General features: G+C 37.1%; 1 long non-coding RNA gene across 1 annotated transcript; it reads right to left on the reverse strand.

Moving 5' to 3' along the window:
• Window positions 1-10,454: 10,454 nt before the first annotated feature.
• Window positions 10,455-18,418, reverse strand: LOC107651798 (uncharacterized). The gene is made up of 3 exons (XR_001628843.2): window positions 18,261-18,418; window positions 14,858-14,996; window positions 10,455-10,787 (listed from the first exon to the last, which is right to left on the reverse strand). It is a non-coding gene; the product is annotated as an uncharacterized LOC107651798 (long non-coding RNA).
• Between the last annotated feature and the right edge of the window lie 7,110 nt (window positions 18,419-25,528).

A 25,528-nucleotide genomic window follows, 5' to 3' on the forward strand; every position in this document is an offset into this window, starting at 1 on the left:
AGAAAAAGAACAGGAATGGGAAAAATGTTTCACTCAGCCCCATAGTATTTGAGAGGTTCATAGGCTGACAATCTCTTCTGTTCCCCCCCCCCCCAACCTTCCCTGTTGCTTCTCACCTTCTTAATCAAATAGGAACATATAGGTCATGAATTCTTTTCATAGTTCTTATTCAATAACATGTCTTTATCTGTTACTTGTTCCAAGTTCTATCCAATTTTCTCTTACTTTTCAATGTGTTTTGTCCTCACCAGCCACTTCTGTTTGATTACTGCCATTCCTGCTCTGATTGTAATTCTCTGCTGATGAAATTAACCTTTTACTCCAAATAACAGACTGTGTCCCAATGACAACCCATGGCTTCCTGTCTATTTTATCCCCATAGTTACTTATCATGCTTCTTTTCCATCTCCTGTTGTGAGGCTCATGTAAAGAATTTAAGTTGGGAAAAAAAGAGACAGCACTGAACTACTAAAATCTAGCTGCATAAATAAAAATTCTCTTCTTTTGGATATGTTTTAAGATGGACTCGCTTAATCCATTATATGTAAAAATATTATAGTGCAACTTTGGAAGACTTTGGGACCTTTTCAGGAGTCTGTAGAAGTAAAAGTTTTGGCTATGAAGTCAAAGCAAATAGGTATTATGTTCTTCCAATATTAAATGGAGTATGGGAGCCAGTATGACCTAGTGGTTAGAGGATACTAGACTTCAGTTTCTTCCTCCAAAGTTCTAGTTGTGTTCCTTGGACATTCCCCACCTTTTCCTCTTGATATCAAAAACAATAAACAAAAGCACTCCAATTTACTAAAATGCTAGTAGAGAAAGATTTTTCAATAATCTTGTCTTCATCTTACATTTGGGTAGATTGCTCATGCCATCACAGTGAATGAAAAACATAACCTGAACATCTGAGAAACACAAACAAGACAGAATTCTAGAATTCAAATGTCCACAATTTCAGTGTGTTTGAATGATCTTTAAAGGAATGCCCTGGGGGTAGCTGGGTGGCTCAGTGGATGGAGAGCCAGGCCTAGAGCTGGGAGGTCCTAGGTTCAAATCTAGACTTAGACATTTCCCAGCTGTGTGACCCTGGGCAAGTCACTTGACCCCCATTGCCTAACTCTTACCACTCTTCTGCCTTGGAGCCAATACCCAATATTGATTCCAAGATGGAAGGTAAGGGTTTAAGAAAAAAAAAAGAATGCCCATCAGTGTTTTCTGAATCATGGACCTGACAGTTTAAAAAATTTTTTTCCCAAGTTCATATAAAAACAATTTTAATATTTATTTTAAAACATTTTTTAGTTCATATTCTCTCTCTCCTTCCTTCTTTCCCTTCATTGAGAAGGCAAGCAATTTGCTATAGATTATACATGTAAACTTCATTCATTCATGCAAAATTCATTTTCATATTAGACATGTTGTAAAAGAAAACACAGACCAAAAAAATAAAATAAAGAAAGTAAAAACAAACAAAGGAAACTTCAATCTGCTTTCCAATTTCATCAATTATTTCTTTGGAGGTGGACAGCATTTTTCATCACAAATCTTTTGGAATTATCTTTGATTATTGTCTTCCTGAGAATAAGTCATTCGTAGTTGATCATCATACAATATTATTACTGTGAACAATGTTCTCCTGATTCAGTTCATTTTGCTTTGCACCAGTTCATATAAGTCTTCCTAGGTTTTTTCCCCTTGAAAATATCCTTCTAGTTATTTCTTATAGCATAATAGTATTACATCATCATATCACAATTTGTTCAGCTGCAGGTTCCCCACTTGATGGGTAACCCTCAATTTCTAATTCTCTTTGTTGTTGCTTAGTCTTTCATTCATATTTCACTCTTTATCACCCCATTTGGGGTTTTCTTGGTGAAGATACCAGAATGATTTGTCAGTTTCTTCTTCAGTTCATTTTACAGATGAGGAAACTGAGGCAAAATTGGTGTTAAATTACTTGCTCAGGGTTACCCAGTTGATAAGTGACTAAGACTGGATTTGAACTTACCTTCCTGACTCCAAGCCTGGTACTCTCTACTGTGCTGCCTACTTGCCCCTCTAATGTTTGCCACCACTACAAAAAGAGCTGCCATAAGTATTTTTGTATATTGAATTCCTTTTCCTTTATTTATTTATTTTTTATCTCTTTGAGATACAGACCTAGTAGTATTATTTTTGGCCAAAGGGGACGCGGAGTTTTATAGCCCTTTGGGCATAGATCTAAATTGCTCTCTAGAATAAACCCGACACTCTTTACTTGAAACCTCCGGGCCTCTTAGCCCTTACCTTTTTCTCCTATAAAACAAAAAAGGCCACATGTGATAGTAATGTTCACAGATTGTTTTACTGTACAGGAGATGCCAGGATGCAGCTGTCCGTTTTGGCTGTGAGATGGTAAAGTCTGCTTGCTCTCAATTATTCAAGTCCATTTATGTTCTTGATGCCAAGTTGGGTAGGTTTCTATTTAGCTTCCCCACCCCCCTTCCCCCTTTTGCTTCTGAAATAAGAGTCCCTGGTTGAATAAGACTATCCCTAGGCAACTGTGGACAGGCAGCCTTGAGCCTTTGAAGTGGGACTTCATGCTTCAAGAGCAGGCAAAAGCCCATCCTGTAACCCTCCGCGACCCTCCTTTCTGCATCACCCATCCTCTATGCCAAGCCTGGCCCAGGCATGCCAGGTTCTCTAGAGCTCCTTCCCTAAGGACGCTGCCTTCCTGAAGCAGACCTCTCTGCACCTGGGTGATTTTACTGGCCACAATCTGCTCACTTGCAACACATAAACTAGGAAAGCGATCAGCGATTGAGTGTGCTGGTGTAGCCCCTGGCCGATAGTACAGTCCCGGCTGTTACATGAGTAACTCACAGCACTAGTCATCGCTTCTTCTCTTTCAGCCTGGCTATTTATTATATTATAGTATATTATATATTTATTATTCTTTCTAACCCCGAAACCTTGAGTGCTGATTGCAACAACTGATTGCCTTGGTTGGCAGAGTGAACTATAAAACACCCGAGCTCAGGTCTGGCTAGCTGCATGCATAAATACTCTGTCACACCAGCCAGCTCCTGCCTGTGGCTATGTCAGCTGAGCCACAGAGAGACTTTTTTCCCCCCTTCCTTTCTCATTGATTTTTTTTCTTTTTAAATTTCTGTGAAACCAGGAATGGGACGCAGCAGGCTTGGAACGATGCCAGTTTCCTGATGGGCCAGAAGAAAAGGCCGAAAATAAGGAGTACATTGACCCAATTTATCGGACAAAATGCACTAGAGGTGACAATACAAGCTACCAAGGTGTTTTCTCAGGGAAAGCTTTTCTGAGCATCAGATTTAGGACAATGAACTACAAATGGAGCTGGTGGTCAGGGATTGAGGAAGCTCTTTTGAACTCGCTTTTGTAGAAGATATTCTAGAATCTGAATCTCTTGATTTTATGTGTAGAACATCAGCCTGGCTATTTTTGTAATCCCCTCCACCCCTTTGGTATAGCAAATTGCCAAGGCCTATTGAATCAGTGGATTTTCTAGCTGCTCTCTTTGAATTAAATGACTTCAGAAAAGAAAATGATTTTTTATTTTGTTTTTGCATAGATGGTGATTCCACATATAAATGTTTATTGGGAAGATTCAGTCTTTTCTTCATCTTGCTTTTTCGATATGATATAAGTAACAATTTACCAAACTGTATCATAAGCAAAGAAACATAGAGAAGATCCAAGTCACTAATCAACTTATCTTTAACTTTAACTTTAGTGGTGAGTGCTTTCCATTCCAAATCTTAAAGAGATGGCTCTTAATGTTCTGGTCTGTCTCTTGACCTATCTCCACGTTATGTATTCACACATCAAAGTTGCAATGAGAACAAAGGATAAAAGTTTCTGGAAGGAGTTTTAACTAAGGAACGAAATATAAATTTTAATGTGATGATATCTGGAAATGTTATTTTATTTTTAAAAATTTATCTTTATTTTATTCCAGTAATGTATTTACACACAAGTTCTCCAAAGTTACATGATTCTTGCTGTTCTCTCCCCTTCCCTCTCCCCACCTCCTGGAGCCTACAAGCAATTCCATTGGGTTACACATGGACCATCACCCCAAACCCATTATATCTGGACATTTTAGAAGAATTCACATACATAGCACTTTAAAATATTTTCAAAACTATATTGCAAGTTCATCATAATTCTAGTCCACCTTTTTAAGGTTTATAAAACATTTTCTCTACAATCACCCTCTGAGGAAACTATTCTAAGCATTATCTCCTCTATTTTGAGACTATAGAATATGAGGCTCTGAGAAGTTAAACAGTTTTACTGGTCACATAGCTGGTGGGAGTCAGAGTTGGTATTCTACATGCAGGTACTCTGACTCCAAGGCTCAATGCTCTTTTGTATTTGGCCAGGTCCTACTAGGGAATTAAATTCCTCTCAGTATCTAAGTTAGTATCTTTAAGAAAAGCATGCAACTTTTAACGGAGAATTGAGAGAAACAGAAATTAGTCTTTTAGTCTCTTCCTCTTCCCATTCTCTAACTCCTAATTCCAATGGATGCCTTGTTCCACTTTCCATCTCTGATGCTAACTGCCTTGAGTAAACAAGGCTGGGTAGAGTGGAATCAGGAGGACCTGAGTTCTGAGCTCAGGAATGTACTAGCTATGTGACTCTGGACAAGTTACTTAACCTTCATTTATCTCAATTTTCTCACTTATAAAATGGGATAATAGTAACAACTATCTACTTTTCAGGGTTGTTGCAAGGATCAAGGGAGATAATATTTGTAACTTGGTACATAATAAGTGCTACATAAATATTAGCTATGATGCTACTGAAGCTGCTGATGGTGATGCTTATGCTGATGAACCCTACCATCTTCTAGGCTGAGGTTGGGATTGAATAATTCCCTCACTTGACCACCTCTTCAAATTATATTATGATCAACAATTTGTACATAATTTTATGAGTTCTTCTACAAAGCTTCACTGAGATGTCTTTTTTCTTCTTTTACTCTTGAGGAGACAGAATTTGGGATGAGGTAGAAACAACAAAGGAAGCTACTTGCTCATGTCTTGAGTCTGACCAAGGAAGCAAGAGTTGGTGATGTGGAAGTGGTTGGATCCTGTGATAGCAGGGGAAGTAGTCAGAATAGGAAAAATTTTTCACAACAAAGGAGTATAGGGATTCCCCTATAACGGTGCTGACATTATTGGCAGACCAGCAGAGCCATAGACTAGAAGAGCTTCATTTTTATTTTTCCATATGCAGAAAGTGGCATCTAGCCAAGGTATTTTGGGAAGAGAAAGTGATTTTTACTGCTCAATCAGCAAGTATTTATTAAACACCTAATAAGTATTAGACTCTTGGAATATGAAGGCCAAAAGGAAATAGTCTCTGCCTTCCAGGAGTTTACTTTCTATTAGTTTATGTTATACTGACCAAAATGAGTGCCTCCTGGTTGACTTGAATTAGTAATGAAAGAGGTATTTGAGACTGACTGACCCCAGAATTCTGGCCAGTTTCCTTTGCTCTTTCTTATTCCTATTCAATGCTGAAAGCTTTTACACTGTCATGGATGGATATAAAGATGCAATGTGGCTACTTGGTATACTTTTTGACAGGGTCAGATTTTCAGAAAATATACCAGATCTGGAAAGAGGAGAGAATATAAAAACCCAATGCAAAAAAAAAAGAAAAAGAAAAAGAACTTCGAAGGAAACTAAACCATGCAGGGCTTGTAACAAGAAGGTTAACCATTATCAGCAACTCAAGGATTTAAGACAATCTCAAGAGACTCATGATGAAAATGATTATGCAATTCCACAGAAGAAACTCATGGTGTCAATGTTGTAGATTGAAGCATATAATTTTTCACTTTATCTCTTTCATGAATTTTTTTCTTGTATAAATGATATATATCTACTTTTACTACATGATGAACATGGAAATATGTATCACTTAATAGCACTCAAGGAAGATGTAGGAGAGGAAGGAAAGTAGAGAACATGGATCTCCAAATGTTGGAAAATAATTATTAAATTTGTTTCTACATGTAATCTGGGGAAATATATAATAAAAATATCAAAGGATTGTAACAAATGATTCTGATATTCCTCAATGTGACCAAATTGAACTCATAACTGAAAACATTCACATAGCCACTTTATTAGCCACCCAAACTCATTAAATCAGTCATTTAACATTATCTTTGTCATCCAACAAGTTTCTAAATTTTGTCAGTTTAGTGTATGCAAGATTTGCTGGTTTCTCTAACCTTTCAAAATTCACAAGGTTGAAACAGTGTCCATTCTATCTCTAATATTTATTCACTTAAGCTGAAGAAAGAATAAATAGAGAAGCAAAGGGAAAAAAAAAGCATCATGTGTCCATGGCCACATGGTACCCAGGTGGAGATAAGGCAACTATGATAGTTGCTGCCATTACATATCTTCCTACCCAGAGACCCACAGCATTTCTTATTCCTCACTTGAAAGCTGTCAGAGAAAAGTGAGAGTTTCTTCATTCAATCCTTTTGAATACACATTCAGTTACAGCTCAACTTCCAATTAAAAGGCTTTTCATCACTACTTGGCAAGAAGGCAAGAAACCATCAGAGGATATCTATGCCTGCTCTGAAGCTGGGAAGACTAAAGGCCCCCAAACCATGCATTACTGGAAATACACTTGCAAGTTTCCTGGTGGATTGGCAGTAACCAGAGAATATAGATTATACTCTAAAGACTAGCCCCCTCCTTGGACACTTTCTCTGTTAAGAAGAAGAAACCATGAACATCTGATTTTGAAATTCAAGTACCTCTGTGTGTCTCCCACCCACCTTTCTGACTTTTATCTCATATTTATCTGCCCATACTTTATATTCCAGACCAAATAGACTATATTCTATCTCTTATTCTCATTCTAATCTCTTGTTTTTCTATATGATTGTGTATACTGTTTCTAATTCAATTCAATTCAATAAATATATATTATGCATCCTATGTACAAGGCACTGGAGATAGAGATCAAACTAAAATATTCCCTGACATCAAGGAATTTGTATTCTGCTAGGAGCGATATACCATTTACACAGGAAGGAAAAAAAAAGAAATATATGAAAGAAATATAAAGTATTTTCAAGAGGGAGAAAGACTAATATCTAGTGAATGAGGAAAGATTTTATGCCAGAAGTGGTCCTTTGGATTGTAGGTAAGGAAAAGGGGAAAGACATGTGCAAAAGGATAAAAGTAGAGGATTTAGCTGTTTGAATAGAATGGGAATGACTGGAAATGAAGGTGGGACCTAAAATGGAGAGTGCCATAATTACTAAGTTAAGGATTTTTTTTTAATTCTAGAGGCAATAGGAAGGCAATAATATCAAAGTTTGCAAATGAATTTTATGAACATTATCTCATTATGGTCTTTTAATAATTCTGGGAGATAGGTACTATTATTATCTATTATGCTATTATTATCACCATTTTACAAATAAAGAAACTGAGGCAGATAGCGGTCAAGTGACTTGTCCAGAATCACAAGGAAGTCTCTGAGAATGGATTTGTACTCATGTCTTCCCAAATCCAGGGCAGCATTCTATTTCCCGGGCTACCTAGTAAATATAGCTAGGTGCTTTTGAGTAAGGTGTGTGTGACATGGTAGAATTTGTGCCTTTAGAAGTATGAGTTTGGCAGCTAGTTGAAGGATTGACTAGACATTTGAAAAAGGAAAACTACTTAATAAATCAGTTAAGAGGTGAAGTTCCCTTACCTAAGATTAAGGAAGGGGTTATGTGAGTTAAGATATAGAAATGAATATGAAAAATGTTATTTAATAGATATGACCTGGCAATTAATTGAATACAGCAGATGAATGAGTAGAGGGAATCAAACATGACCCCACGAGTGTGAACTTGGATGTCCTCAATAGACATAGAAGAATTTGGAGGGAGGGTAGATTATGGATCTTTGTAAGGAGGAATGAAAACAAAAAAAAAGGAGGAAAAAAATAAACTTATTGACTCATACTTCACATTTTTTTCCAGCTTTATAGAATCTAGCCTGAGCTGTAGTCTTCAGGTACTCAGAATTACTGGAGGATTATTTTAGTGATGAGCTGGTAAACAGATCTATAATATGCATTCATCTCTTTTTATGCACATAGGTATATTTTTAAGTGTATCATCAGTATAATCTTTTGGGGAGTTTTAGCCATTATTATTAGAAGTTGTATTATTTGAGAGGCAACTAAGTATTCACTGTGATAGAATGCCAAGCCTGAAGTTTAAAGGACTTGGATTCAAATGTGGCCTCAGGTATTTCCTAGTTGTGTGATTCTGGCCAAGTCATCTAACCCCAATTGGCTAGCCTTTGCCACTCTTCTGTTTTAGAATAAATATTAAGCCAGAAAATTAGGGTTTTGAATATTTTTTAAAATGCCATATTATTTGAAAGCATAATTAGTTGATCTTTATATTTTTGGTGTCATTCAATAAACATTTATTAAGAGCCCATTATGTTCCAAGCAGGGTTCTAAGCACTGGGGATACAAACAAAAGTTAAAAAAAAATCCTCCTAAAGAGATTATAATCTAATGGGAGAAGATAAACCAAGGAAGTGGAAAGAAGAGGTCTCTTAAACAGAAGCCCTGGATCCCATAGCATTGCCCACAGTTAGAGGCACTGATGTGATGTGAGTACCAGACAGATTCAATCTTGCAGGATAATGAGATTTCCGAATGATGAGTTTCCTGGGGAAGAAAGGCATGATGGAGACAGAGAAGTACAAAACCAGTGGGGCTGGTATGAAATGGAGAAGTATTTATATTGCAAAAACTTATGGCAGGCAGTTTTTAAGGATTTACTATCATAATTTGAGGGTAGAGAGGCTCTTGCGAGTTTCTCATTGTAACTTCTAAGAAGAGCAAGACTTTGTTGCTTTTGCATTTCCAGGTTATCTGGGATGTTATTGTGGTCTGATGTAGCTTTTAATCTTTGTATATTATGCTTCAATGTTTGTCCTTCTCTCTCTGGAGCTTAAACAAATTCTCTTTCCTTACCTTTTCAAAAGCCCTTTTCTATTTGTTGAATATCGATCTCTGGGTCCTGTTTCCTATAGCACAGAAGCCAACATTGCCATGGTCTGTGTAGTGTGTGTTTGCCCACAATGTCTTTGATAATGTCAGGAATGATGTCAGAACAGCCTTGGGAAGGGTGTTTGCTCCTTAAGATAGGCTCTTTCTGTCTTGCTGCTTGGATTTAAGCAAAATAAATGCATTGGTCAAAGGTCAGGCATTTTCTTAAATAGTACATGGTAGTCGAGTGGTGTTGTCATTTGAAAAATAAAAAAAAAACAACTGCCTCATCTCTGGTAGTTTCATTATTGGTAGCAATCTAGTTTCCAAAGGAATCAGCCATGCTCTTTTTTAAAAAGAAAAGCAAATGAAATAAAACCCCCAAATGATGAAGACAGTCATCTTGAGTCTTGAGTCCCAGGAGCACTGGGTTTGCTTGTCGGGGCTTTAGATTTTCTGGGTCTTTAATACAATGTAATGACCACATGCAAATCCCATAATTAATTCTTGCATGATTTGTTCAATTCTGCCTGGTTTAACCTCTTTTGTTCTTTTGATTAGAACAGTCAGGGACCCTGAGAAATCTCCATCTTTCTTAAAAAAAAAAAAAGAATAAAGAAAATCTTAAAAAAAACCCAACCTTTTTTTTTTTTAAACCCTTACCCCAATACTGTGTTTTGGTTCCAAGGCAGAAGAGTGGTAAGGGCTAGGCAATAGGGGTCAAGTGACTTGCCCAGGGTCACACAGCTGGGAAGTGTCTGAGGCCAGATTTGAACCTAGGACCTCCCAGCTCTAGGCTGGTTCTCAATTCACTGAGATACCCAGACACCCCCCACTTTCTGTTTTAGTTATAACTCTAAGATTGAAGGGCAAGGACTAGGCAAATGGGATTAAGTGATTTGCCTAAAATTGGGCAACTAGAAAATGCCTGAGATTAGATTTGAATCCTGATCCTCCCAACTCTAGTCTTGGTAATTTATTCACTGAGCCACCTAGATGCTTTGAGAAGTGTTCTCCTCTATTGTTTCATGATTCATTCACCTTCCCTGAACCTTTCCAAATCAAAACACTTCTCTAGTGGCCTCTTCTCTCCTATAAATGTGTGATCTCCTCAATTAGAATGTAAATCCCTGAAGGACAAGGACTGACTCACTCTTGTATTTGTATCTTTCAGTGCTTATTAGATAATAAGTATTAAATAAATACTTTACAAAATTCATTCATTCATTCATTCATTCACTAGGGAGCTGTGCTATGTGCCTCATATACAGTTCTGTAACTTGGAGAAACTGTTCGCCATCTGTTTTTAAAACTATTATATTCAATTTAAAAGTATTTCAGACTATATAGGAAGGGTGCTTGGAACCTTTAAGAAATCAAAAACATGTTGGTATGGGAGCTGAAAACCTGTTATAGTTGTTAATAAGAAAAGCTGCTTTGGTGGTTAATGGAAAAACATATGTATTTTATGCAAGTTTTGGCTTCAAAGGACAGATCCTTCTTTTGACTGGAAAAGCTGTGTCACAGTGAAGTCATGCTGGGATATAGGGGGATATATGCCTGTGATCATTGTGTCAAGCTGTGGTGATGGAAAAGATAGCGCTCGGAAGAAAACGGGCATGAATGCATCCTGGGGAATCATCTCCATAGCTAAATGAGGCCAAGGTTGATCCATCAAATCTTGTCCCAGTGACAAAGACTGTGGTGAAATTTGAGTTCCAAGAGCCCTGGCAAATCAGAATCACAGAATTTCAGAGTTAGAAGGGAAGCCAGAAGTCATCTAGTCCAATTTGTATCTAGACAGGAATCTTTACTGCAACATCCTTGACAGTTGTGTGGTCTGACCAGGATGGAGGACAGGACAATAGCCACCTCCTTTCTGCCTGATTCCATGGTTGTCCCAGTGTAGCCCAAGTTTGCATTATTATTTTTGGCTTCCCTGTCACACTATTGAGTCATATTGAATTTGTACTTCCTGAAGATATATAGATTTTTTTCCCAGACAAACTGCTAGCCAGACCTCTTGAATCTTGTACTTGTGAAGTTTTTTTCTTTTAAAAAAACCCCCAAAACTTCACATTTGTTCTGATTGAGTTGAATAAATTCAGCTCAGCATTCTAGTTTTTTTTAAATCTTGGAGGTAGCCTGACTGTCATCCAATGTTAGCTTGGTATCATGTACCAATTTGGTAAGCTTACAATCTATACCTTTACTGAAGTCACAGATAAAAAAATTAAATAGCAATGGGCTAAACACAGAACCCTGGGGTACTCCCCTAAAGATCTTCTTCAAATTGACTCCTATTTGGAACTAGCCATTCAGTTAGTTCCAAATCACCTACTTGTTTTCATTTTATCCAATGAAAAGCATAATAGTCTTTGTCAAATGCTCTGCTAAAATCTGGCATTTAAAGTATTTCCCCAATCTTTTGGTACAATAACCTTAGTCTTTCCAATTGTCTATCTGATGTCTCTGTCTCTGCCTCTGTCTCTGTCTATCTCCATCTCTGTCTCTGTCTCTGTCTCAGTCTCTGTCTGTCTGTCTGTCTCTCTCTCTCTGACACATACAGATAGTCTAGGTAAACATGTTCTTAACCAACCCATATTGAATCTTTATGACTATTATGTCCTATTTCCTTTTTTTGGTTGTTATTGACCAACTTCAGGAAACTGAATTTTTTTTCCAGGAATTGAAGTTCAACTCATTGGTCTATAGTTCAACAACTCCATTCTTTTGTCTTTTTGAAAAATCAGAATCACATTTATCTTCCTCTAGTCCTGCAGCATCTCCTTTATTTTCTGTCATCATTCAAAAATCAATGCCTGTGGCTCAGCAATCACAGTCACCACCACTGACAATGGTACCCCTATATTTGGTCTCTAACATTTCATAAGTCAATATGTATATAGGGAAATGGGAAATGACACTCAAGAAAATGAAAGTTGGAAAGAGCAGCTGGACATAACCAAATATATTAAAGAAGAAATATCTGCTGAAGGCGACATGATTTTAAAGGCATACACAGATCAATTTAAAAAACATCTAAAAAGGGAAAAATTCCAAAAGAACAGAATATACTATAATGATATTATTACCATTAAAGGTGAATGAGAAGAAATCAGTAAGTAATATGTTTTTCTCATTTCTATGAAATGCTCATGATAATAGTCTATGCATGTCAAAAGTGAATTTTTAATGAATATTCAGAGAGGAACAGGCAAACCTTTGTAGATAGTTCTCTGTAGCAACCACATCTTCAAAGCTGTACAACTGACATGCTAGAAATATAGTGACTACAATATATAACTATTATTCAATTAGCCAGTCAATAAACATTTATAAAGTATTTAGTAAGACTATGCTTTTCCATCATTTTTCAGTCATTCCAACTTTTTGTGACCTCATTTGAGGTTTTCTTTTCAGATACTGAAATGGTTTGCCATTTCCTTTTCCAGTTCATTTTACAGATGAGGAACTGAGGCAAACAGGGTTAAGTGACTTATCCAGAGTCATACAGTTAGTAAGTTTATGAGGCTGGATTTGCACTTAGGTCTTCCAGGCTCCAGGCTAGACACCTATCCACTGTACCACCTCGCTGCTAAGGCTGTACTAGGCACTGACATCACAAAGACAATAGGAAAAAATTCTATTCTTTAAGAAACTTGAAGTCTAATCTTGGGAGACAATTATTTTTTTGTGTGTGTGTAAATATCTATACATATGTAAATATATTTAAACATATATTTATGTTACATATATATTTTTATTTTGTGGGTATATATATGTAGGAAGTACCAGAGCTGAGGGAGGGGGAATCAGGAAAATCCTTATGAGAAAGGTGGCACCTGAGTTGAACCTTGAAATTTATTAGGGATTCTGAGAGATGGAGATGAAGTGGGAGTGAGTTCCAGATTTGGAGAGTAGATAGTATAAAGATCTGGAGGTATGAGATGGAGTCATGTATATGTGGCAAAAAGTCAGGCAGCCAACAAACATTAAGTGCCTACTATGTGCCAGGCACTGTACTAATCACTAGGAATAGAAAGAAAAAGATAATTTTCTGTTCTTACAAGGCACACAATCTAATGGGGAAGACAACATGAAAATGACTGTGCAAACAAGCACTATATGGGATAAATAGAAAATAATCAACATAAGGAAGTCACTAGAATGAAAAGGGATGGGGAAAGGCTTCCTATAAATGGTGAGATTTTAGGTGGAACTTGGAAGGAATTCAGGAAAACTGGAAGGCAGAGATGAAGGCAGAACGTATTCCAGGAATAGAGAACAGCTAGTGAAATGTATAGAGTTGGAAGATGTCATTAGATTGAACAGTAGTCTTGTAAGGCATAAAAAGCCTACGTAGGGATGTGTGTGTGTTGGGGGGTGACTAGATTATGAAGGGCTTTGATTATCAAACAATGGATTTTATATTTGAGCCTGGAGGTGATAGGGGAGGTGCTGGAGTTTATTGAATAAGGCTGTATGTGTGACATGGACAGACATGCACTTTAGAAAAATCACTTTGACTCCTGAGTGGAGGTTGGACCAGAGTGGGGAGAGACTTAACCATCAGGCTACTGTAACACTTTAGGCATGAGGAGATGTGATATGATACTGCACTAGTGTAATAAATGAAAGTAAAATTATTAAATGTAATAAAAATTAAAAAAGATTGTGGTCTCAGTCTGTAAAATCTGCTCTCAAGTCAGTAGTCTTTTAGTAGCTCTTAACAATTTAGTTTTAATAAAAATGGAGATATAGAAAAAGTGAAATGTAGGAAGGGACAGAAAATTTCACCCACCTAAATATCTAAGATGAATCAGGAAGCCTGCCAAAGTCTGCAAAAAAAACCCTCCAGCTCAAAGCAGACACCAGAACTACCACTGAAGACCATCTCCCATCACTGTGCCAACCGAAAGAGAAAAAGAGAGAGAGAGAGAGAGAGAAAGAGAGAGAGAGAGAGAGAGAGAGAGAGAGAGAGAGAGAGAGAGCTCCCCTCAGACTCCACACCTTTTTATTTCTGTCCTCTGGCATGCAAAGTACATACGTAAAATGGGATGCAGGGTAGGACAAACTTAGGGAGTTGTTTTCTATCTACACCCCAGGCTGGTTCCAATATTGGAGGAGAAAAGGGAGGTTATTTGAGATATGTTATGAGAAATTGATAGGCTTTGGTAACAGATTGGATTTGGGAGATGAGAAATAGTAAGGAGTCAAAGGTGATACTTAAGTTGTGAGCTGGAGGGACTAGGAATATGGCAGTGCTTTCGACATTTACAGAAAAGTTTGGAAAGGGGGAGGTTCAGGGGAAAATAAAATTAGTTGTATTTTGGAAATGTTTAGTTTAAGATATCTATAGGACATCCATTCAGAGTGGTCTAACAGGCTGTTGGTGATTTGAGACTGGAAGTCAACAGAGAGGTTAGATGAAGATAAGTAGATTTAAGAATCATCAGCTTAAAGGGGAGTTAGTGTGGAGGAGCTGGCTCCCTGAACTTAGCTGAAGTTTTGCTTGGGACAAATCTATGTTGAGTGGATAAAAGACTGACTAGTCACTCTTAAAGCTCAGGCCTAGGCCAAATTTAGGCCTTTCCTACTATTTCCTCTTACTCTGTCTCTCTCCCTTCCCTTAATTCCTTCATTTGTATTAATTAAAAATCTCCCTAAAAACCCAGCTGACTTGGGTATTTTCATATTTGGGAATTTTTCCCATGGTGACCACTCATTTTTTATAAAATTCAAGACACTAAAAATTATCTTTACAGTTTTGGTAATTCACAGTCTTGAAACTCACATTTTCACAGTCACATCCTCATACTCAAAACAAATCCTCTGTCTTGGTATAGATTCTCATCAGTCCCACCAGGATTGGTTGGTCTCTTTGACCTTGTGCTTCTTGAAACTATACAATGGTTCTTTTGTGATCCCTTCTTCTGAAATCAGACACAATTATTAGTAACAGTTCCATGATATTTAACAATTAATGGCATGTTTCTATAGTCTCAAGTTTTTGGATATGCATAGATATTAGGACTAATGGATACTGTAAACTTATTCTATTGCAAATAAAAAGAAAAACAATAATAACATTTAAAAAATAAAAAAGTCATAGTTCACATTCCATGACAATGTGTCAGCCAAAACTGTGTCCAACTTGTCTTTGGACTTTTATGATGGTATTATCTCCAAGTCCAATCATAGGAAGAGTAAAAATTAAAAATGCAATTGAATTACAAGATACAGGTAATCAGTGTCAATAGAAGATACCTGTTTTACTTGTAAGCAATGAATCCAAGAGTCCTTTTCTCCAATTTTGATAGATGTTGAAGTGGTTAACAGGACTTGGAACAGACCTCCCCAGGCAGGCTGAGAATATTTCCTATCCTACTACCCTAATCTTATCAGCCCATGAGAATGTCTTCCACCCAAGCTACCAATGCCGAATCACAGAAAGACCCACAGCCAAAGACCTTCAGAGAAGAACCTAATCTCTATGGTCTCATTTTTTTATAGTCTTCTTTTTCCATATCACTTCCTTTCCCTGTGCACTGGTCTGTAACATCTCAGGAACCAATCAAAGTTTCTGTTTGGAGCATTCCAGCCATGCTAATGGGTTGGCTCAGATGAGCAAAAAGTTCATGACTCTATTAGCTTAGTTGATTTTTAAAAAGTAATTATTTGAATTTGTAGAGAAAAAAGACTATTCTCTAAGATGCATCTTATTCATATATTATATGTATAATTTCTTGATAGATATAACCAAAGAGATAACTTTTTCTATGACAAATCACAATGTCTCTGACTATCAGTTTTCTCAACTGTGAAACAGGATAAGAATTTTATATGTAATGTAGGTAGACAGTCATATAATGGGCATAAATATACATGTCACTGTCATGTGTGGTACAGTTAGTTACCTGATTTGGAATTTGGCCCACCTTGTCTTCAAATGTGTGATTAGTCTGACTGTCTTTGTTTCCTTACTTGAGCATCTCAAAGAGGGGTTAGACTTATTGCTTTTTAGCACACCACAAATATCTGTAGTCTAGGGATAAGATGCTCTCTTTTTGGGGTTCAGAATAAAAACCACTTTTCCTGATAAGAAAGGATAACAGCTTACTCTCTGCAGTTTTATGGCTTAGCTCTGCCCCCCTTCCTCAACATTTGGTACACAAATGACAGAGATAGCTTGTAAACGTCTTTATCAAGTTAAGCAGAAAACAGACATTACAGAGTTGCATATGTTAAAGTAGACAAAGACCATAACAGAATAAAGAAGCTCTGATTTTGGAGCAAGCAAACAACTTCAACTTCATTAAGAAGAGGATGATCTCACTGGGAGTTAATTGTTCTTAGCAATCTAGAGTTATAGAAGTTATGGGGGGAAGTGGAAATTAAGGTACATGTTGGGTCTGGCATTTGCCCACATCTGTGGCTCCAGGGATGTTGTCCCTTTATCATTCAAAGGTTCATTTTCTATCCATTATCCAATCTCCTGTCTCTTTCAAATTCCAGTTCTCCCTCCTTCAGCTATCCTTCTGAACATGATATACTGAGATCTCTCAGTCAATCAGATCAGGAACTATGTTTCTCTTCACAGAAGCAACACAGCATCATAGATTGTCTTCAGGACGCTTTCTAGGCTTAGATTATGAGTGGAGTTACAGATAGTATTTATCTTGGCCGGTTGATTTGAGGCTTAAATGGGCAAATATATGTAAAGTGTTTTGTAAACCTTAAATCATTCCATATGTTTTAATATTTATTATAATTTAAAGCGACAAATCCTATTTTAGTTATCCATGTTAGTGCAGGATAAAGCAGAGAAACTAAGACTTTCTAAAGGCATATTTAATAACTTAAGCAGCTGGATGGTATAATAGATTGAGTGCTCAGTCTGAAGTCATGAAGATCCAAGTTTCAATCTGGCCCCAGACAGTGTGACCTGGGGCAAGTCATTTAACTTCTGCCTGCCTCATTTTCCTTCTATATAAAATGAGGATAATAATAGCACCTACCTCCATGAGTTGTGAGAATGAGGTGAGATGATTATTATAACATGCTTAGCACAATGCCTGGCTCCAAGTAAGTGCTATATAAATGTTGTTTAATATTATTAGAGGTTTTTGTCATTGTCCCATCATAGAGTTTGGATGAAGAAGGATTTCCTTGGTGATAAACTTCTTGAAATGTCCTTTTTTAAAAGATGGCATTATGGTGATTACATTAAACCTTAGAACAACACAATGATTTCTCACTGAGATTTTTTAAAATCCTAAAATATAAGATTTTGAATAGACAAAAACCTGAGAGGCCATTAGGTCCAGTTCTTTAATTTTATACAGAAGGAAATGTAAAGAGTGAATCAAACTTTCTTAGTCTATCAACCAGCAACTTTTAAATTAATCAATCAAAAACTTAAGCACCCCTACTTAACACTAAGTGAGTTTGCAAGTCACTTGCTAAAGAGGGTGACAACTCCAGAGGCCACTGCCCTGCCCCTGGGCAGTGCTAGACAAATCTAAAGACTGCAATTAGTTCCAGTAAAGTGGAGGAAGGGACAGGAAGTGATGTGGAAAAAGGACTATAAAAAGTCCTAAACTTCCTGTCCAAGGGGCTTCTTGAGATTGCTTCTTAGGAGAAATGCTTCAGAGACCGGACTGAAGGAGGAGACTCTTTCCCTTAATCCTGAGTCTACTCGCTGGGTGAGTAGCTGGTCTTCCTTTCGTGGCTTCTGGAGAGATTGTTTCCAGAGGGCCCTTCCTTTCCTGGAGGAAACTGTTGGTGGAACCCTTGCTGAAGACACCACCAGGTCCTCTGGCTGAAGGTTACTGAGCCTTGCAAGGGCTGAGCCGGTCATCCGAGCAACATTCAATGACATAGGCTAGACATTTTCTCTACTCTCTTCTTATATTTCTTCACTTTCACTGTTTCTACCTCTTGGTAAATAAAGTTACTAAAAGTCATTTTGATTTGAGCTATAATATTTTTAATTTGGTGACCACAATATTACTTTAGAATGCTCATATTTAGCATAAAATTAAATTTTAAATTCTTACAGAAACTAGGACCAGTGAGGGTAATTAAATTATCCAACATCACAAGCTAAGAAAGCAGAAAATTTGAAATTTGAATCCAGCTCTTCTGATTCCAGAGCTTTTTTTTTTTTTTTAATAACAGTAATTGGCCTGGCAAACCTTGTATTAGTGCATATATCTCGGGCAGGCACCATAGATGGAAAAAAATTCAATAATCCTCTGAGTGGAATTGAGAAATACACTGAGAAGTGTGACCTCATGGAGAGAGAGAGAGAGAGAGAGAGAGAGAGAGAGAGAGAGAGAGAGAGAGAGAGAGAGAGAGAGATAGCAAGCCTTGTTGTCCAGAAGACTTGGGTTTACCTCTCTCCTTGGATACATTACATACTGGTCTTATGACCTCAGATAAGCCACTTGGCCTTTCTGTTCCCATGGCAACTAGGAGCAGGCTTGCCTTTTAACATAAATTACAAAAAACACATACTTTTTTTGTATTGGTAGGGGGGATATCCTCAATGGGATTTAATAAATATCTATTGTTGATTGGGAACTCTATAATAATAAAGTTACTTCCTATCCCAGGGTGGGAAAAAGTAGAGAGAACTGAATTGCTTTTCGGGCACTTGATAACCCTCCTTAATATTGAATTGATCATTGCCACGAAAGTCCACATTTTAATACTAACATTGTCCTAGTGGTGCTAGATAGCTGAAAATCCTAGGATACTATACACTCAGAAAATCAAAATTGCAGGTGACCCAAAGGTCAGTGGAAAAAATAGATTGTAAGAGTATGTAGGTTGTAGCAGACAACAATTACTTGCAAGCAAAAAGTGACATAACAGATATATTTCAGAAAATGTACGATCAGACGAGGATGTGTAGAAGATGGTGGCCTAGAAGGAGCAGAAGTTCAGACCTCTGAATACCCTTCCTAATTGATCACAAACTGAATGCTCCCAGGGGACTAAAAAAAAACCTAACAACAAGACAGAGCCAAGGAATCCTCCTGCTGGACTTAATTCAAAAGGAACCCCTCCCTCCCCCCAGAAAAGCCAGAATCTGAGAACACTCAGGTTTAATGGGAAGACAGAGAGATGGTCCCAGGACCTATCCCTCCCCCCCCCCAGAGTGCTGAGATTCTAGTGGCAGCAGAAACTTCTAGGAAGGCAAAGGTGCTGGTCTGGAGGGCGTACCTTGTGAGCAGGGCTATGCAAATTTCAGAGCGTTCAACACAGACAATGGGGAAGCAGCTAGAGAGGGAGCACAGACCTGGCAGCCTGGCCAGAGCTGTGGAGATTCTCCATATTTGCTCCAGCCTTCCAGGAAGTTTTGGACTCAGAGCACACCCAGCCCAACTAAACTGAACTTAATCCCATCAAAAGTCTCCAGAACTCAGGGAAATCCAGGCTCCACACCCATCCTCTTTGTTGGACTTTAATCCAAACAAAAGCCTAAAGAGGACAGGGAAGCTCAAACCCCAGAAAACCTCCACCAGAGACTACACCGAGAGATCTCCTATTAAATCTCCAAGAGAAGAGATTGATAGAAGCCCCCCCCAAACCAAAAAAAATGAGAGGAGCAAGAGCACAGACAAATATGGGGAGTAAAAAAGGGGTGAATTTGAGCAAACAACAGAAACAGAAGAAAGAAACTACAATAGACAGCTTCTACTCAGCAAATGGAACAGAGGGGGAGAGATCATCAAATGCTAAATTAGAAATCCCAGCGAATTGGATACAGGCTGTGGAAGAACTCAAAACACAATTAAGAGAGGCTGAAGACAATTGGGAAAAGAACTTAAAAAATTAAGATAAGCCATCTGGAAACAGAGGCACTTGAACAAAAACGAGAAAATAGTGTCTTGAAAGCTAAAATCAAACAGCTGGAAAATGAGGCAAAGGAGATGAAAGATGAGGCAAAGGAGATGAAAGACGAGGTAAAGAGGATGAAAGATGATCTTCAAAGAAAATCAGAGCAGAAGGAAAAGGATGACCAAAAAGCCAGGGATGAAATCCAGTCTTTAAGAACCAGAATACACCTGGAATTAAGTGACCTCACAAGGCAGCAGGACACAAAAATATATAAAACAAAACAAAAAGAATGAAAAAATTGAGGAAAATATGAAGCATATCATTCACAAAACAGAGGATTTAAAAAATCGTTCGAGAAGAGACAATTGAAGAATCATTGTTCTACCAGAAGACCATGACAAAAGAAAAAGCCTGGACATAATACTACAGGAAATTATTTAGGAAAACTGTCCCAATATCCTAGAACAAGAGGGGGAAAGTGGAGATTGAAAGAATCCACAGATCACCTCCTGTATTTAATCCCCAACTGACAACACCCAGGAATGTTATAGCCAAATTCAAAACCTATCAGACCAAAGAAAAGATATTACAATCCGCCAAGAAGAAGCCATTCAGATACCACAGAAACACAGTGAGGATAATGCAGGATCTGGCTGCATCCACACTGAAGGACCGAAAGGCATGGAATACAATATTCTGGAAAACAAGGGAACTAGGTCTACAACCAAGAATCCAATATTCATCAAAACTGACTATATTCTTACAGGGGAAAGTATGGTCATTCAACACAATAGAAGAATTCCAAGCATTCATAAAGAAAAGACCAGACCTGAAGAGAAAATTTGATGTCCAAGCACAGAACTCAAGAGAATCATCAAAAGGTAATTAAAAAAGAGGGGAAAAAGAAAAACAAAACAAAACAGCAACAAAACAAAGTTTTAAGAGACTCAATAAGTTAAAATGATATGTATTCCTATAAGAAAAGAGGTCATTGGTAACTCTTAAAAATTGTTGCTATTACCTGGGCAGCTAGAAGAATTACACTTAGAGGGAACAGTGGCAAACTATATAGTATGAAATGAGAAGACATACATAGGTATACAGACATATACATGTGTGTGTGTGTGTGTGTGTATACAACCAGATCTAAAAAAAGAGGTTAATACTAAAAGAAATTGGAAAAGAAACAAATGGGGGTAAATTTATATGCCACAAAAAGCTCATGGCAGGAGGAGGGAGACCATCGATACACTGGAAGGGTAAAGAGGTTGGAGATAGGAAATACTCAACTCTTATGTGCTTTGAAACTGACCCAAGGAGGGAAGAAAAATACAATCCATTGGGGTAGAGAATAGATTTGTGCCCTATAGGGGTGTAGAAGGGTAAAAAACAGACTGGTGGGGAGGGAAGCAGTGCAAGGGAGGGAGAGGGTTGGGGGCAATTTTAAAAAGACTACAGGGGAAAATAAGAGGGGAATAAGAAGGGAGGGGGGGTAGAAAGGGAAGTAAAATAAGGGTGGGAACCAGGGGGACTGATTATAAACAAACATTGGTGTAGAAGGAAATAGTGAAAGAAGAAAATGCAGGACCAGGAGTAGAAATCAAAATGCTGGGAAATACACAGCTAGTAATCATAACTCTGAATGTGAATGAAATGAACTCACCCATAAAACGCAAGCGAATAGCAGAATGGATTAGAATCCAAAACCCTACCATATTCTGTCTGTTTCTTGCAAAACACGCATGAGGAAGGTAGCTACGCATAGGGTGAAAGTAAGAGGATGGAGCCAAATCTATTGGGCATCAACTGATAAAAAGAAGGCAGGATTCGCAATCATGATATCTGACAAAGCCAAAGTAAAAATAAATCTAGTTAAAAGAGTTAGGGTAGGTAATTACATCCTGATAAAAGGCAGTATAGACAATGAGTAAATATCTGTACTCAATAAGTATGCACCAAATGGCATAGCATCCAAATTTCTAAAGGAGAAACTAGAGGATCTAAAGGATGAAATAGATAGAAAAACTATACTAGTGGGAGATCTGAACCTTCCTCTATCTGAACTAGATAAATCAAACCAAAAAATAAATAAAAAAGTAGTGAGAGAAGTGAATGAAATCTTAGAAAAATTAGAGTTAGTATACATGTGGAGAAAAATAAATAGGGACAAAAAGGAATACACCTTCTTTTCAGAATCACATAGTATATTCACAAAAATTGACCATGTATTAGGGCACAAAAACATTGCAAGCAAGTACAAAAGGGCAGAAATAATAAATGCAACCTTCTCAGATCACAATGAAATGAAAATAATAATTAGTAAGGGAACATGGAGAGATAAATCAAAAATTAATTGGAAGTTAAACAATATGATTCTCCAAAACTGGCTAGTTAAAGAACAAATTATAGAAACAATTAATAACTTCATTGAAGAAAATGACGATGATGAGACATCCTTTCAAAACCTATGGGATGCAGCCAAAGCAGTACTCAGGGAGAAATTTATATCCTTGAGTCCATATATAAACAAATTAAGAAGGGCAGAGGTCAATGAATTGGGTATGCAAATTAAAAAAACTAGAAAGTGAACAAATTAAAAATCCTCAGATGAAGACTAAATTAGAGATTCTAAAAATCAAAGGAGAAATTAATAAAATTGAAAGTCAAAGAATTATTGATTTAATAAATAAGACTAGAAGCTGGTACTTTGAAAAAACAAATAAAATAGACAAAGTACTAGTCAGTCTAATTAAAAAAAGGAAAGAAAAAAACCATATGGACAGTATACAAGATGAAAAGGGAGACCTCACCTCTAATGAAGAGGAGATTAAGGCAATCATTAAAAACTACTATGCCCAATTATTTGGCAACAAATATGTCAATCTAGGTGATATGGATGAATACTTACAAAAATATAAATTGCCTAGACTAAAAGAGGAAGAAATAAATTACCTTAACAACCCCATTTCAGAAAAAGAAATTGAACAAGCCATCAAAGAACTCCCTTAGAAAAAAATCCCCAGGTCCAGATGGATTCACAAATGAATTCTATCAAACATTCAAAGAACAACTAATCCCAATATTATACAAACTATTTGACAGAATAAGCCAAGAAGGGGTTCTACCAAACTCTTTTTATGACACAAACATAGTACTGATCCCAAAGTCAGGCAGGTTAAAAACAGAGAAAGAAAACTATAGGCCAATTTCCCTAATGAATATAGATGCAAAAATCTTAAATAGGATACTAGCAAAAAGACTCCAGCAAGTCATCACAAGGGTTATCCACTATGATCAAGTAGGATTCATACCAGGAATGCAAGGATGGTTCAATATTAGGAAAGCCATCCACATAATAGACTATATTAACAAGCAAACTGACAAAAATTACATGATTATCTCAATAGACACACAAAAAGCCTTTGACAAAATACAACACCCATTCCTATTGAAAACACTAGAAAGTATAGGAATAGAAGGGCCTTTCCTAAAAATAATAAACATTATCTATCTAAAACCATCATCAAACATCATCTGCAATGGGGATAAACTCCAAGCCTTCCCAATAAGATCAGGAGTAAAACAGGGATTCACATTATCACCTTTATTATTTAATATTGTATTAGAAACACTAGCAGTAGCAATTAGAGAAGAAAAAGAAATTGAAGGTATTAAAATTGGCAATGAGGAGACCAAGCTGTCACTGTTTGGGGATGATATGATGATCTACTTAAAGAATCCTAGAGAATCAACCAAAAAGCTAGTCGAAATAATCAACAACTTTAGCAAAGTTGCAGGATACAAAATAAACCTGCATAAGTCATCAGCATTTCTATATACCTTCAACTCAGTTCAGCAGCAAGAATTAGAAACTGAAATTCCATTTAAAGTCACCCGAGACAATATAAAATACTTAAGAATCTATCTGCCGAAACAAACACAGGAACTATATGAACACAACTACAAAACATGCTCCACACAATTAAAACTAGATCTAAACAATTGGAAAAACATTGATTGTTCATGGGTGGGACAAGTTAACATAATAAAAATGACCATCCTACCCAAACTTATCTATCTATGTAGTGCCACACCCATTGAACTTCCAAAAAACTTTTTTACTGAATTAGAAAAAACCATAACAAAGTTCATTTGGAAGAACAAAGGATCAAGGATATCCAGGGAAATAATGCAAAAAAAAATACAAAGGAAGGTGGCCTTGCAGTCCCAGATCTCAAACTATATTACAAAGCAGTGGTCATCAAAACAATTTGGTACTGGCTAAGAGACAGAAAGGAGGATCAGTGGAATAGACTTGGGGTAAATGACCTCAGCAAGACAGTCTATGACAAACCCAAAGACCCCAGCTTTTGGGACAAAAATCCACTATTGGATAAAACTTGCTCGGAAAATTGGAAGAGATTAGGTTTGGATCAATACCTCACACCCTACACCAAGATAAACTCAGAATGGGTGAATGACTTGAATATAAAGAAGGAAACTATAAGTAAATTATGTGAACCCAGAATAGTATACATGTCAGACCTTTGGATAGGGAAAGATTTTAAAACCAAAGAAGACTTAGAAAGAGTCACAAAATATAAAATAAATAATTTTGATTACATCAAATTAAAAAGTTTTTGTACAAACAAAACCAATGTAACTAAAATTAGAAGGGAGGCAACAAATTGGTTAACAATCTTCATAACAAATACCTCTGACAAAGGTCTAATTACTCAGATTTATTAAGAGATAAACCATTTGTACAAAAAAATCAAGCCATTCTCCAATTGAAAAATGGGCAAGGGACATGAATAGGCAGTTTTCAGCTAAAGAAATCAAAACTATTAATAAGCACATGAAAAAATGCTCTAAATCTCTTATAATCAGAGAGATGCAAATCAAAACAACCCTGAGGTATCAACTCACACCTAGCAGATTGGCCAACATGACAGCAAAGTAAAGTAATGAATTCTGGAGGGGATGTGGCAAAGTGGGGACACTAATTCATTGCTGGTGGAGTTGTGAATTGATCCAACCATTCTGGAACTATGCCCAAAGGGCGATAAAAGACTGTCTGCCCTTTGATACAGCCATAGCACTGCTGGGTTTTGTAATAATTAAAATAGTGGAAGACATAAACTGTAGTGATAAAAGAGTTGGAGCCTTAAATTGTGACCGCAGAAAATATGATTTCAAAATTGTGTCTTGTTTTAAATCAAATATAAGGTGGTCGCCAGGGAAAAATTCCCAATTATTAAATATACCCAAGTCAGCTGAGTTTTATAGAGATTTTAATTACTATAAATGAGGAATTAAAGAAAATGAGAGAGAATAAGAGAAGAATAAGTATGAAGGGCCTTAGCCGAAAGGTCTAGACCTGAGTCTTAAGAGAGAGATCAGTCAGCCTTTAATCACTTACCACAAGATTTGTCCAAAGCTAGATTCTAGTGTTCAGAGACACCAGTTCAGCCATCCATCCATCTCCAGAGAGAGATTCTTCTGACTGTCCTGAGTCTCAGCTTTTCCTCTCCTTATAAAGGGAATTTTCTCCTATGTCACCTCCCCTAAGTTCTCCCATCTACCAATCACAGTAGACGTTTTTCAAAGGACAGAC

Source organism: Monodelphis domestica, chromosome 3 (assembly GCF_027887165.1).
Source record: "Monodelphis domestica isolate mMonDom1 chromosome 3, mMonDom1.pri, whole genome shotgun sequence".
NCBI classification, from domain to species: Eukaryota; Metazoa; Chordata; class Mammalia; order Didelphimorphia; family Didelphidae; genus Monodelphis; species Monodelphis domestica.